This window comes from Equus quagga, chromosome 7 (genome assembly GCF_021613505.1).
Source record: "Equus quagga isolate Etosha38 chromosome 7, UCLA_HA_Equagga_1.0, whole genome shotgun sequence".
Lineage (NCBI taxonomy): Eukaryota > Metazoa > Chordata > Mammalia > Perissodactyla > Equidae > Equus > Equus quagga.
The window spans coordinates 68606138-68620507 of NC_060273.1; the positions used below are offsets into that span (position 1 = coordinate 68606138).

The 14370-nt window shown below is 42.1% G+C and overlaps 1 protein-coding gene across 3 annotated transcripts in view; it reads right to left on the bottom strand.

The window, feature by feature from the left end:
* The window catches only part of G3BP1 (G3BP stress granule assembly factor 1), a 33223-nt gene extending 20104 nt beyond the window's left edge, over window positions 1-13119 (bottom strand). Inside the window, exon 1 of one of the 3 annotated variants that reach the window (XM_046668407.1) lies at window positions 12967-13119. The gene's annotated coding sequence lies outside the window, so the exon portion shown is untranslated. Of the gene's footprint in view, window positions 1-12259; window positions 12284-12338; window positions 12508-12966 lie in introns of those variants that run through there. The other 2 variants (XM_046668408.1, XM_046668409.1) reach the window with 2 other exon arrangements.
* Window positions 13120-14370: the final 1251 nt, after the last annotated feature.

Genomic DNA, 14370 nt, shown 5'->3' on the forward strand with positions numbered 1-14370 from the left:
TTATTTGTTCCAGTTAAGTGAAAAATGTCATTGGTATTTTAACAGGGATTGCACCGAATCTGCAAGTTGCTTTGAGTAGTATAGGCATTTTAACTATATTAATTCTTCCAATCCATAAGCATAATAGATCTTTCCATTTACTTATGTGATCTTCAATTTCTTTCATCAGTGTCTTACAGTTCTCAGTGTACAGGTCTTTGACCTTTGTTAAATGTATTCCTAGGTATTTTATTCTTTTTGATGTAATTATAAATGGGATTGTTTTCTTAATTTCTCTCAGTTTATTGTTAGCATATAGAAACACAACTGATTTCCATATATTTATCTTGTATCCTGCAACTCTACTGAATTCATTTATTAGTTTTAATACGTTTTGGTAGAGAAGACATACAGATGGCCAATAGGTACATGAAAAGGTGCTCAACATCACTAATCATCAGGGAAATGCAAATGAAAACCACAAATAAGTTATCACCTCACACTGTCAGAATGGCTATTATCAAAAAGACAACAAATAAATATTGGCAAGGATGTGAAGAAAAGGGAATCTTCGGGCACTGTTGGTGGAAATTAATTAGTGCAAACACCATGAACAACAGTATGGAGATTCCTTAAAAAATTAAAAATAGAACTACCATACAATCCAGTAATACCACTCCTGAGTATTTTTCCAAAGGAAATAAAACACTAATTCAAAAAGATATATGCCCCCTCCATGTTCAGTGCAGCATTATTTACAATAGCCAAGATTAGGAAGCATTCTAAGTGTTCGGTAGATGAATGGATAAAGATGTGGTAAATATATACAATGGAATATTACTCAGTCATAAAAAGGATGGAATCCTCCCATTTGTGATAACATGGATGGGTCTAGAGGGTATTATGCTAAGTGAAATAAGCCAGACAGAAAGAGAAATACCGTATGATTTCATTTATATGTGGAATCCAAAAAAAAAAAACAAAACAAATGAACAAACAAAAGAGAAGCAAACTCATGGATATAGAGAACAAATTGGTAATTGCTAGAGGGGAGGGGGTTGGGGGAAGGGCAAAATTGGTGAAGGGGATAAGAGTTACAAACTTTCAGTTACAAAATAAGTCGTGAGGATGTAATGTACAGCACAGGGAACAGAGTAATCTTGTAATAACTTTGTACGATGACAGGTGGTAAATAACCTTATCAGTATGATAATTTTGTAATGTAAATAAATGTTGAATCACTAAGTTGTACATCTGAAACTAATACAATATTGTATGTCAACTATACTTCAATGAAAAAAGAAAAAAATAAAAAGTTTTACAAATTTGTACAACTATGGACTTGGGCTGTTTCTAATATAAGAGCATATGTCAATGCAACATTAATGGCTAGACTATGAAGCATGTACCAAAACTAGGAACAGGAAAAAAACTATTAGGCCAACCCTGGTGACTTAGTGGTTAAATTTGGTGTGCTCCACTTCAGCAGCTCGGGTTCAGTTCCCAGGCATGGACCTACAGCACTCATCTGTCAGTGGCCATGCTGTGGCAGTGGCTCATATACAAAAAGAGGAAGACTGGCAACAGATGTTAGCTCAGGGCAAATCTTCTTCAGCAAAAAACAAAACAGGAGGAGGAGGAAACAAACTATTTTTAGTATTTCAATTACCAATAGTGATTCCCCCTTCCCATGCTGATATGAAGACTGGAAGACTTTCTAAAAGACACATGCCACTTTCCCCAGACAAAGTAAGTTTGTTGAACACTCCAAATCATTCCAATTTGGAGATCACTCCCTTATTACACTGCTTTTAGATCAAGAGGATAAACCTTCTGGGGCATAAATTACAAATCGCTCACAGAAATTCCTACAAATGATATGGTTAGCTGTTCTTCTTACTACTAATTATTAACTATGATGAAGGAAAGCATTTCTACACCCACCCTTTTCTGTCACCCAGAAAACTATTTAAGTACTTGGCTAGCAAAATAAAAATACAGGATTATTTTCTACAAGAATTTTTGAACAGAGGACCTTGGACTATGGAAGCCCAAGAACTTGATATAAAATTTTACCATTTTAGAGAACTTCTAGGTTGACTTCATAACAGCCGTGGTCCACTCATATGAATGCTATCCAGGAAGACTTGCCCACAGAATATAACTGCCCAGTCAAACTACAAAATCAAATCAAGTGCACATCTTAATATTTTAACTTTTAAAACATGCATCATGGAGCTACAATTGTTTCAGGTATGTTTATGCCATTAGGCATAAAAATTTCTGCTCTCTTAAAACAATAAATACAGCATTAAGTTCTACTATTCTGTTAAACACTGCTAAATAATTTACTTTATTCTTATGCTAGGAGAATAAGTTTGCTGAATTGAAATAAGTATTTCTGAAACAATTTTATTCATCAAAGTCATGAGGAATATTTCCCTTGAGAAGAGCTACCAGAAAATACCAGTCCAACTGCTTATCTCACTTCATTCCAAACACCAACAACCTAACCACTAACTGAAAGCAGTGACCACTGTTTCGTGTGTGTGTGTGTGTGTATGTGTGTGTGTGTGTAAGGGGTGGGGGGGAGGGGAGTTACATTATGCAATAGTCTATATAAAAAACACAAGGTATAAACACACAACATAAGGTATAAAAACATATGTAAACATAAGTTATAAAAGTATTCACTGCGGCACTGTGTTATGGAAATTATATTATGTTACATATAATGTATATAGAAACATTATATAATGGAATACTATGCAGCTATTTAAAAAATAACATTCCTAGACCTCTGTATTGCTGGAATGTCCTAGGACGAATGTGCACTACCTTCAGAACAAAATAAAGAAAAAGAAAAATGCAACAAAGGGTACCAATGTCTAACAGCGAGCGGTATGTTATATATTTTAGCTCTCTTGAAATGAAATGATCTTTAAAATCCCTTTAGGTTTGTAATTCCAAACATTAACTCCACTCTGTGTGACTTTAATTAGTACAAGAGAGTACTTCAACAGATCTGAGGACTACAGAACACCTCTCTGTATTTATTAGCAGCAGATGGGGATGGTCCAATTTCAATTTTTTCATGGTACAGGGAGTTTTCTGTCTCACTACTTTTGCTCAACTTCCAGGGCTAAACTCCAAGAGTTAAGCATGCTTCTAAAAAGTTACTGGTTTCACTTTTAAATTTGTCTTAAAACAAGGCATCTATTTACTTTGCTTTTTTTAAAGACTTATATCAGAATATATTCTGATGTTTTCCAATTTTAAGAAGGAATTTGCTTTTGGCTTGTAATACTCTAATTTTTCCAACACTATCACTTTGTGTTGGCCTTAGGATCCCTCAAAGAGAACAATGAAAGTGAAATTAAGGTAGTTTACAGTGCAGGGGAAAAAAAGTCTGAGGCAACAGAATTATTAGTTACCTACAAGGAGCAAAGAATGTAATTTTTTTACTTTTCTTACCTAATTGGAAAAGCACATAACGTCGTCAATAAGCGCTACTCTAAAAAATATATATACAAATGGAAATGTCAATGCTGCCTCACAGACTAACATAATCATGGATTTATTTTTGCTGGATTGACCCTGATCTGTGAAATACTCCCTAATCTTTCAAAATGTCCACTTAACCCCAAATTACCAGACTGCACGGCAACTTTTTTTTTTTTTGAGGAAGATTGGCCCTGAGTTAACATCTGTGCCCATATTCCTCTATTTTATATGTGGGATGCCTGCAACAGCATGGCTTAATAATCAGTGCATAGGCCCCCACTGAGGATCCAAACCAGGGAATCCTGGGCCAACGAAGTAGAGTGCACCAACTTAACCACTACGCCACCAGGCTGGCCCCTGCATGGCAACTTTAAAGAAATGCTAAAGATACTTCTTTTAACTGAGTCTAAAGAGCTGTGAGGATTTATGTCTCAAGAGCAGGGAAGCATGGAAGAAGACTGACCACAATCCACCTGAATTTTTAATAGCTGAGTTTATTCTTCCTCACAAAATCAAAATAGCAAAATGTCTTAACAACTCATGATCTCTAAGTGCCAGTTTTAAATTAAGAAAAAAAATGCACCATCATACAACAAATGATTAGAATCCACAATAAACACAGAACTCCTATATAAATCACTAAAATAAAGAATAACTCCAGGCCATCCCCATAGCAGAGTGTTTAAAGTTCCACACACTCCGTTTTGGCAGCCTGCGGGTTCACCAGTTTGGATCCCAGACTTGGACCTACTCCACTCATCAGCCATGCTGTGGCAGCGACCCACATACAAAATACAGGAAGACCGACACAGCTGTTAGCTCAGGGCTAATCTTCCTTAAGGGCAAAAAAAAAAAAAAAAAAAAAAGAGGAAGATTGGCAATGGGCAAATCTCCCTCACCAAAAAAAAGAATAACCCAAAAGAAAAATGGGCAAAAGAAATGGAACAGGCAACTCTCAGGAGACTAATTGGGCAACAAACAAAAGATGAACTAAGTAACCAGTAAATGTAAATTAAAACCTATCCCTTCTCACAGGAGATCCCCCAAAGTATTACACTATCAGTCAGTATCATACACTGACAAGGAAGCAGGGAAAAGACAACCTGCAAAACTGCTGAATGAATTTCAATCAGTACAACCACAGTAGAGAACAATTTTGCAGTTATCTAACCAAATCAAAAAAGTTAGGAATCTAGGGGGCTGGCCCCATGGCCGAGTGGTTAAGTTCGTATGCTCCACTTCAGCGGCCCAGGATTTCACTGGTTTGAATCCTGGGTGCGGACATGGCACCTCTCATCAAGCCACGCTGAAGCGGCATCCCACATGCCACAACCAGAAGGACCACAACTGAAAATAAACAACTATGTACCGGGGGGCTTTGGGAGAAAAAGGAAAAATAAAATCTTAAAAAAAAAAGCTATGAATCTAGCAATTCTCTTCTAGATGCATATTTAAGGGAACTCATTCATTTGCGCAAGACACAAAGAAATTCACCGCCACCTTCTTTTTTTTTTGGTATGCTTTTTTTGGTGAGGACGATTGGCCCTGAGCTAACATCTGTTGCCAATCTTCCTTTTTCCTTTTTCTCTCCAAAGCCCCAGTACATAGTTGTATATCCTAGTTATAAGTCCTTCTAGTTCCTCTATGTGGGATGCTGCCACAACATGGCTTGATGAGCAGTGTGTAGGTCCACACCCAGGATCCAAACTGGGAAAACCCGGGCCGCCGAAGCCAAGCACTCAACCTTAACCATTATGCACTGGGCCAGCCCCACCACCCTATTTCTAAAACCAGTATTTCTAAGACCAGTAATAACCTACACATCTGTCAAATGGGAAATGGATTAAGTTGTGGTTTATTCACATCATGGAAACCTCTGTATCTAAGATAATCATATGGGCAATTAAAAGACTGAAAAGTAGGGGACCAGCCCCGTGGCCTAGTGGTTAAGATCTTGCACTCCACTTTGGAGGCCCCGGGTTTCATCAGTTAGATCCTGGGTGCAGACCTAGCACTGCTCATCAAGCCATGCTGAGACAGCAACCCACACAGCACAACTAGAGGAACTTACAACTAGAATATACAGCTATGTACGGGGGGCTTTGGACAGAAAAAAAAAGACTGAAAAGTGATACTATTAATAATCATGCCAGGTTAAGTGGGGTGAATTAGAACTGTCCCTAGGAAAGCAAGACATAAAGTCACCCTATTTTGGCAATCACAAAGTCAGCACGAAATAGATCTCAAAAACAATATAAAATGAAGTCAGTTGCCAAATACGTACTGTATGATCGTCTTTAAATAAGTTCAACGGTTTTTAGTATACATAAAACAATACCAGATACTACTCATAGATACATACGTAAATGTATTTTTAAAACAGTCTGGACAATACAATAGACAAAACAGACAAATAGATCCATGCAACAGAGTAAAGAAATACACCCACACAAAAAGGGACAACTGATTTTTAACAAAAGAGCAGACAATTCATTAGAAAAAGGATACTCTTTTCAACAAACAGTGCTGTAACTGCATATCCATAGATAGAAAAAAAATAGGACCTCAACTCATGCCTCACAATTAAAATTTAACTCAAAATGGTTTCAGGTAAAATCTAAAACTTGTAAACAAAATCTGCATGACCTTGACTAAAGCATAGATTTTTTTTTTTTTTAAAGATTGGCACCTGAGCTAACAACTAGTCCTGATCTTTTCTTTTCCCCCCAAATCCCCCCAGTACATAGTAGTATATTTTAGTTGTGGGTCCTTCTGGTTGTGCTATGTGGGACGCCGCCTCAGCATGGCCTGCTGAGCAGTGCCACGACCACACCCAGGATTCGAACCAGTGAAACCTTGGGCCGCCAAGGCAGAGTGTGCAAACTTAACCACTCGGCCAGGGGGCCAGCCCCTAAAGCATAGATTTTAGACACAAAACCAAAAATATGGTAAGAGAAGAGATTGATAATGTGGACTCTGTTAAAATTAAAACCTTCTGCTCTACAAAAGACACTATTAAGAGAATGAAAAGACAAGCCACACTAGGAGTAAATATTTGCAAAGCATGTATCTGATAGAAAATCTGTATCCAGAATACATAAGGAACTTTCAAAACTGAATAACCACCCCACGAATTATGAGCAGAAGATCTGAAGAGACACTTCAGCAAAGAAATTATCTGAATGACAAATAAGGACATGAAAAATACTAATCATAAGTAATTACAGAAATGCAAATTAAAACCACAGTGAGGTACCACAACACACCTGCCAGAATGACTAAAATTTAAAAGGCTGACCACACAGTGCTGGCCAGCATATTAAGGAGTAGAACCCTCAAACATGGATGGTGGGAATGTCAAGTGGTACAACCACTTTTGGAAAAGTTAGGTAGTCTCTTAAGAAGCTTTATTCATAACAGCCAAAAGATGGAAACAAACCAAATGTCCATCAACAGATGAATGGATAAACAAACTGTGGTATATTTACAAAATAGTACTACCCAGCAATTAAAAAAAAAAGCACATATTATATGATTCCATTTTCATAAAAATTCTAGAAAATTGCAAACTAATCTTCAGTGACAGAAAGTAGACAAAGGATTCCTGGGGGCAGGAGATGAGGAGTGATGGATTTGATTGTGATGATGGGTTCATGGGTATAAATAACGCCAAGAATTACCAGATAGTACACCTGAAATATGTGCAGTTTAATCTATGTCAATTATACCTCAACGAAGCTGTTCTTAAAAATTTTTACCCCATCAATAAAATGGCCTTGAAAGATGAAAGGTTGTCTCAGGGGAAAGGAGGGGAATGGGAAACTGAATAGAAAAAAAGAAGTCAAACGTAAAAGAGTGACACGATGTTAATTATCAATGCCAGGTATGATGGGATTTTGCGGCCTTTTTACTTTAATAATTTATCAAAAATAGTAGGAAAAAATAACCAGTAAGGGTTTATAAGAACTGAGCATACACTAAACTGCTGTAAATTTCTGCAAGGTTATGCTATGCATTCCAACATTTGAAATTTACTTTAGTTATGAGAGAAACAAAAACGTTCTCCCAGAACCAGAGAAACTTTAATACAGAAGCCAATGTCTGTGCTCAGAGCAAAAGCAGTAAGTATCACCATCACGGGTCCACTGTTCAATCTATTTTCCAAACTCTTCACATTTACCACCTGTCACCTCCCTTCAAAATCGCTCCTGACAGCTCCCTGGAGAACGGTTGATTCTAGGACTGCAACAGGCAAAATACAAGACGAGCCTGAATCACCTGGTAAAGAAAGAAAATACTTGGGGGAAAAAGCATGGGGGAACGTCAAAAGGACACAAGAGCCAAAATAGGAACAATTTGTAAAATAAAAAATATAAGTAAAAGTAAGTTAGAATAGCACTGGAATACAACCCAAAGAATAAAATATCCATGAGTCTATAGTGACATAAATGACTAAATAAAAAAATTAACAGGTAAGAAAATAAAGTCTTAAAAATAAACCGAGACAAGTCTTCCTTACAGAAGAATTTCAAATGTAGAGGGAATGAAGGAGATAAAAAATTACCATTAGAACACCCCAGCAACAGCTGCAGGAAAGATCCACTAATAAATGCTAAAATTAAGGGAGGAAACTTTAGAGAAATAGAATATTTGCAAAGCTTCAAAGTGTCTACCCCAAAATATTTAGTAATTACACAGGTAGCTTTTTCCTCCTTCTCCCCAAAGCCCCCCAGTACATAGTTGTACATTCTAGTTGTGGGTCCTTCCAGTTGTGGTATGTGGGACGCCGCCTCAGCATGGCCTGATGAGCAGTGCCATGTCCGAGTCCAGGATTCAAACCCATGAAACCCTGGGCCGCCAAAGCGGAGCACGCCAACTTAACCACTCAGCCACGGAGCCAGACCCTACAGTGGTAGCTTTAATATATTTCCACAAAATCACCGTTTCTCCTCCCTCTTAGTGACTAGCTTCTAATGAAGAGACTATGCAAAGGGGGCAAATACTAACCTGGCATACACCACTTGAATCAAGTGATCGAGATTAAATTCAACCAGTAATAACATTACACATGCCCTGATGTGATAAGAAGGCTGATAAGTCACCTCTGGTCGTCTTCTCCCAAACCCATAACCACAGTCCAGACATAATACCAGACATACCCAAACTGAGATCAAAAGCATCAGCATCATAAATGACAAAGGAAAGACAGAAACCATCACAGAGAGAGACCAAGGAGACAGGAGGACTAAATGCAACGTGGTACCTTGGACTGGATCCTCGAAGAGAAAAAGCACCTTAGTGGAAAAACTAAGGAAATTCAAGAAAGGTCAATCATTTAGTTAGTAGTATTTTACCAATGTCAATTTCTTAGTTTTGATAAATGTACCATGATAGGTAGGTGTTAGACTCACACCTTCCAAATTCTGAATCCTTCAAGGTTTTCTGAATAAGGAAATAGCACAAAGCTGTCTACAGCTCCCTAATAGGTGCACCAACCACATGCTTTACAAAAGAGTTTAGACAACTATTTGGATTTCAGAGCTTCAGTTCTCTTAGAAATAAAAACATGAAAATATGTGAAAGCACTTTTAAAACACGTAAAGGGCTATACAAATATACATCGATGCTGTTACATAGCCACTTAAGAGCCAGGAAGGAGTACATCCCTACAAAGGGGAAGTATGTCCCACCCAGGACGCCAGCTTGCTTTCTCTGAACCGCCTCTTATTTTTTATTAACATCTGAAATACAGTACACAGGCTACACAGCTAAGCAGTATTACAACATAACATTGTAGTATCAGAGGACAGAAGGGGAAATCTATCATTTAAGGTCATCTAAAGACCTTATTTATTTACTAAGGCCACAGCCTGTGAGAGAACTTATTTTTTTTATTACTTTCTGCTGTATAAAGCCCACTCTTGGGACGGGCCCCATGGCCCAGCGGTTAAGTTCCCGTGCTCCGCTTCCGTGGCCCAGGGTTTCGCCAGTTCGTATTCTAGGCACGGACATGGCACTGCCCATTAGGCAACACTGAGGGGGTGTCCCACATAGCACAACCAGAAGGACCACAACTACAATATACAACTATGTACTGGGGGGCTTCAGGGAAAAGAAGAAAAAAAAAAAGACTGGCAACAGACGTTAGCTCAGGTGCCAATCTTTAAAATAAATAAATAAATAAAACAAAGCCCCCTCTTCATGCGCAGATCATTCCCAGCCTTCGCCATATCACGTAGCTTCCAAGTCAGCTTTCCCAACCAAGGCCAGACACGGTGTCCAAGATTACTTAACAACAAAAATCCGTAAAAAGAAAGCTGACTTTTGAGATTTTAAAACATAAACCTGGTTAACCGCCACAGCGTGATCACCAGCTACAAGTGAGATTACAGTTACTGAATCTAAATTTAACTCCAGGGCTGGAAGAACAGTACTGCACTAAAGGTTTTTCCCACTAGCCGTTAACAGCTGACGGGTGGGGGGGTGGGGGGGGGCGGGGGGCGGGTGCGTGCCTTTTTGTTTTAAACCTGCCTACTTTGACAACTATCTCCCTTTGTAAAGTCAGTAAGTTTTGTCCAAGGCAGTCGTAAAGCACAATTAAATGGACATACAGTGCATATTTGAATTCTGAAATATTATTTTAAAAAACCAGTCTAATTGCAAAACATTGAAAGATCAAGTGAGTAATTTTATTAAACTGACGAAAAGACAAAATTGGTTTAGGTTACAAATTCAGGCTTTACATCAAACTTCATCTTTTAACGCTGACCCATCGATGCATCCTAAGAACCATACACAATTCACAAACCTGTAAAAATGTAAAACTAACCTCTGCCCTTTACTTTCTATGCAAAGTACTAAAACAAGTTAAAGTAAAAAAATCAATAAGGTAAATTACAAAGATCTGGTGCAAAGCAGGTCACCAAAAACATTACCAAATCTCCTGGTGTTTCCTTAGCAGACTGTCAGCTGAGACCAGCAAACTGAATCCAAGTTAAAAAAAAGAACAAAGAACTGCCTACTTCTCTACCAGTCAGAAGAGGTACAAAAGCTCAGATTGAAAAGATTAACAAAAGTAACCTCTGCCTCAGCTGGGAAGCAGAGAGGCACACAAGTCTTGTATTATCCCAATTTGCTCCAATTCAGCTGTTCTTGATAAATGAACGCATAACAGATCAACTGGGCTATCAATCTGTGAAATATCAGTTTTTATAACCATTTGCTGAAACCAAGAACAGTGTTTTTTTAAATACCTGAACGGGAAACTAACAAAACTTTCCCTCAATTAATGCATAAGGTAATCTCATTCTCATTTATTTTACCTCAAGGAGTAATAAATCAGCTGGACTCAAACTTACCATTTTAAAAGCAGGTATAGCGTCTTAACATTTGCTAACTCAAAATGCCAATTCAATAGTTAACAGGTGTCTAAATGCAGGTAAATGGCATTGCTACAGGAAGGCAAGTTCCAAGTAAAACAATGTTATACTATAAAGCAATCTGTTATTTATAGCAACACCAACAAAGGTATGAAACTTGTCCATGCAACATTTTGACCCTTTACCTATTGCTACTTTGTACTAAGAAACATAGAAAGTACTGGATAAATGGAAACACTTACAAATATTAAGCTTCCTCACAGTTCTTAAATTTTCTTACAAGGATGTAAATTACACGCTCCCTCTGACTGCAAAAGATCCTTACTCATAAAGACCAATCCCAAAAAGTGTCTATACAAACAAAAAAAAAAATTCTTAAAAAACTCCAAAAAGTTGAAAGCCATTACAATCAGAACTAATTTAGAAGGCTAGTCCCAAAACTTTTATTGTAGTTTTATCTCAAATAGAGACATTTGTGATGTAAAGTAATGATTTGGACCTGCAACAGAGGGACATTATTTCATTAAGCCAGGGTGTATACAGGCTTATAAAATCTAAAGTACAACTGTAGTAGAAAAACACAAATTCAAGTCTTTGAAAGCGTCTTCTACTTTCGTATATACACAGGAGTCTTTTATTTAGCATTGCTAAAGAAAAGAATGAAGGTAGACAGGCTTTCACCCACAGAAGATCCCAACCGCCAAAGGGGTAAGATTGCCAACACTTCTCAAGCAGCACTTCACCCAGCATGAGCTCCGCAGGGGTCAGATTTACGCTGTAACTGGGCACCTTCTTTTCTATCGCAATTTCAAATGTTAACCTACACGTGCTGCCGAGATCTGAAACTCATCGCTCTGAACCTCATTTTCTTTAACTACAAAACGAGGAAGTTAAACTAGCCTCTCGAACGTCTTTCTCAAAAGTCTGCTCCGATCAAAAGGAAGAAAGAAGATTCAAGGTTAACATCAGAGCCTAACTTACTGCTGGCGGGAATTTCCCATCAAGGTAATAGGAGTTCCAAACCTGACGAGGAACACTGCCCATGTTCGTCTGCACTTATTCATCTTCTTCCCTACTTTTTCCAGAAGCTTTTAGGGCGGCACATCCATCACCTATTCGTACGAGGACATGTAGAAAGGAAGCCCACATTCTTTCTTTCCCTTTGTCATAATCCCCCTTCCCACCCCCGTCTCCCTGGAAGCCCGTGACGGCCTCAAGGACAAATGCCGCTGTAGTCCTCGCAGCAGGCGGCCTTTCTGGCGGATGCTGTCCCCAGGGACTGGTGCTCTGGGGCCAAAGGTGCCCTGGAGCCGCACAGGGCGCTGGAACAAAGAGTAAAACAGGCGCGGGGGCCAGGAGTCAGCAGGCCTGGGTTCAAACGAAGACCTGCCCCTTACCGCCTGTGTGCCTCTCACCGGGTCACTCCACTCTGGGCCGCCGGGTCCGCTGCAAAACGAGGGAAATCGGCGCACCTACCTCCTCGGGTCGTCGTGAGAGGGACACAGGCACCCCAACTGCGCAGCCCAGCGCCTGGCACGGAGCGAGGGCTTAGGGGAAGTGTTAGCTACTACCATCACTCAGGACCCCTGCATGCGCCGCTCCCCTTTCTCCCGCTAAAGGCGAGGAGCAACCCTTCTGCTTCCCGGGCCAAAAAAAAAAAAAAAACCTTATCGCGCTTTGGTGTCGCCCCTGCTCCTAAATAAAGGCCTCCTCCGCTGGGGGCCAAGCTGGAGCCCCTCGCCAGGCAGGAAGGGCCCGGCGGGCGCGTGGGGCACAGGCGGGAAAGGCCGGCGAGCCACCGCGCGGGGCCCCGGGCCCCCGAGATCGCGCTGGGGCCGGGCGGCGGCCGCGGCTCGCTCTCGCCGCGCGTGGCCGTTGGAAGCGGCACGCGCACGCGGCGGACGTGGACACGGCCACGCGCGCCGGCCGGTGAGGGCGGGGGCAGAGGCTCCGCGCGGCCCTGCGCCCGCCGCGCGCGCCTGCGGCCGTTGGCGGTGGGGGCGGGGGGTGCGCGGCCGCCGCTCGGACTTCTCCTCCCTCTCACGACCGCCCCAGCTCGTCCTGGTCCCCCGGGCAGCCCGGCCCCGCCCACCCCCCGGCGTACCTGCGCGGCTGAGCGGGAGAGGAACAGGCTTTGCTCCACAGCACAGCGGAAGGCGAAAACCCCTCACGCAACTGCGTCCGCACACACGCGTGCTCCGTCGCCGGTGTATATAAGTGCACTCAACCTAACTTGCTGCGGCCAGGTCGGGCAGGCTGGTGACCAATCCCGACTGCGTCCTCTGAGCTCTTCGAGCAGCAATTGGGTACTGACTCAGGATGAAGGCGTGGCTCTTGATTGGCTTTGACTTATGCCTATGAGACTGTGAGGGTCTCGTTTCCCTAGTAACGGATTGGCACTGACAGTGACCAATTACTTAAAGGTATCGTGGAAAGGAGGGTGGGAGGTTCTTTGACCGATACCCATGGCAGCCAATAAATACGTGGGACCGCTCCCATTCGTTAAAACGCGTTCCCCTGGGCGGAGAACCGTTTTCCAGGCAGGAGCGGTTGCTCCACAAGGTGGGGCCCGTGTACTTTGGGGAAGTAAACCCCAAGCAACTAAGAGGTGGGCGCCAGGGAGGCCAAGGGAGTCCCTGGCCAATCGCAACGCAAGAAGGAGCTGATTGACGCGGGGGTTGGACTGCACCAAGGAGACCGAGCCCCAGGGCCTCCGTGCCCTCTGGGGCGGCTCGGAGGCTTCCCTGCTCTGGGCATCCGTCCTCTTTCCTTTCTTTCCCTCCTTTGGTCGGTCTGGCCCCTGAGGCCCCTCTCCTACGTTTTCCCCACAGTGTGGTGCCAGGGAAACCAAGCGGTAAACTTTCCTGGTTTTGCTTTTTTCTTTTTAGAGCAACTTTTTGCTTTCCGTGCGGCCGCCTAAGGGCACTTGGTGGCTCTCACATTAGTCAGCAATCTTGTTAGCAAGTGTTCAGGGAGAGCCGAGGGAGAGAGGCGCTCCCCCTGTGTCCCCAAGATCTTGCAAAAGGTCGCACGTGGAAACTGCGGCGGCCTTTGAGGACACGCATTTCTCCCCGCCGTTCGTGGCGGTGCCCCTGCAGCGCGGCCGGGTGGGCGGCTCGCGGTGCTCACCGAGGCTTTCCCTTTTTGTTGCTGCCGGGGAAGGTGCTTTGTAGATCCTCCGACCAGCCCCGGCCTCAGCGCAACATCCTGTGCGTCACCCTCCACCACTGTCATTCGGTTTTCTAATGCTGGGGGTGCGGGGCTTATTTTCAGGTCGTTCCGCCTTTGAACTCCACTGTGGACACCCGGAGGATTTTCCGAAACGGTTGATGGCTAAGCCTGGCCCTCTGCAGTCCCCTGGGCGTTTTGTTGGGCCCTCTGTTGGTCACCAGGAACATTTTACGTGGAAATACACAGACCCGCCTCGGTCCGTTCTCATTCCAAGAATGTGACCCCGCGGGGAGGTCTCCCGTTCAATTTGGCGGAGAAATTTGCAGAAGCAGCACGT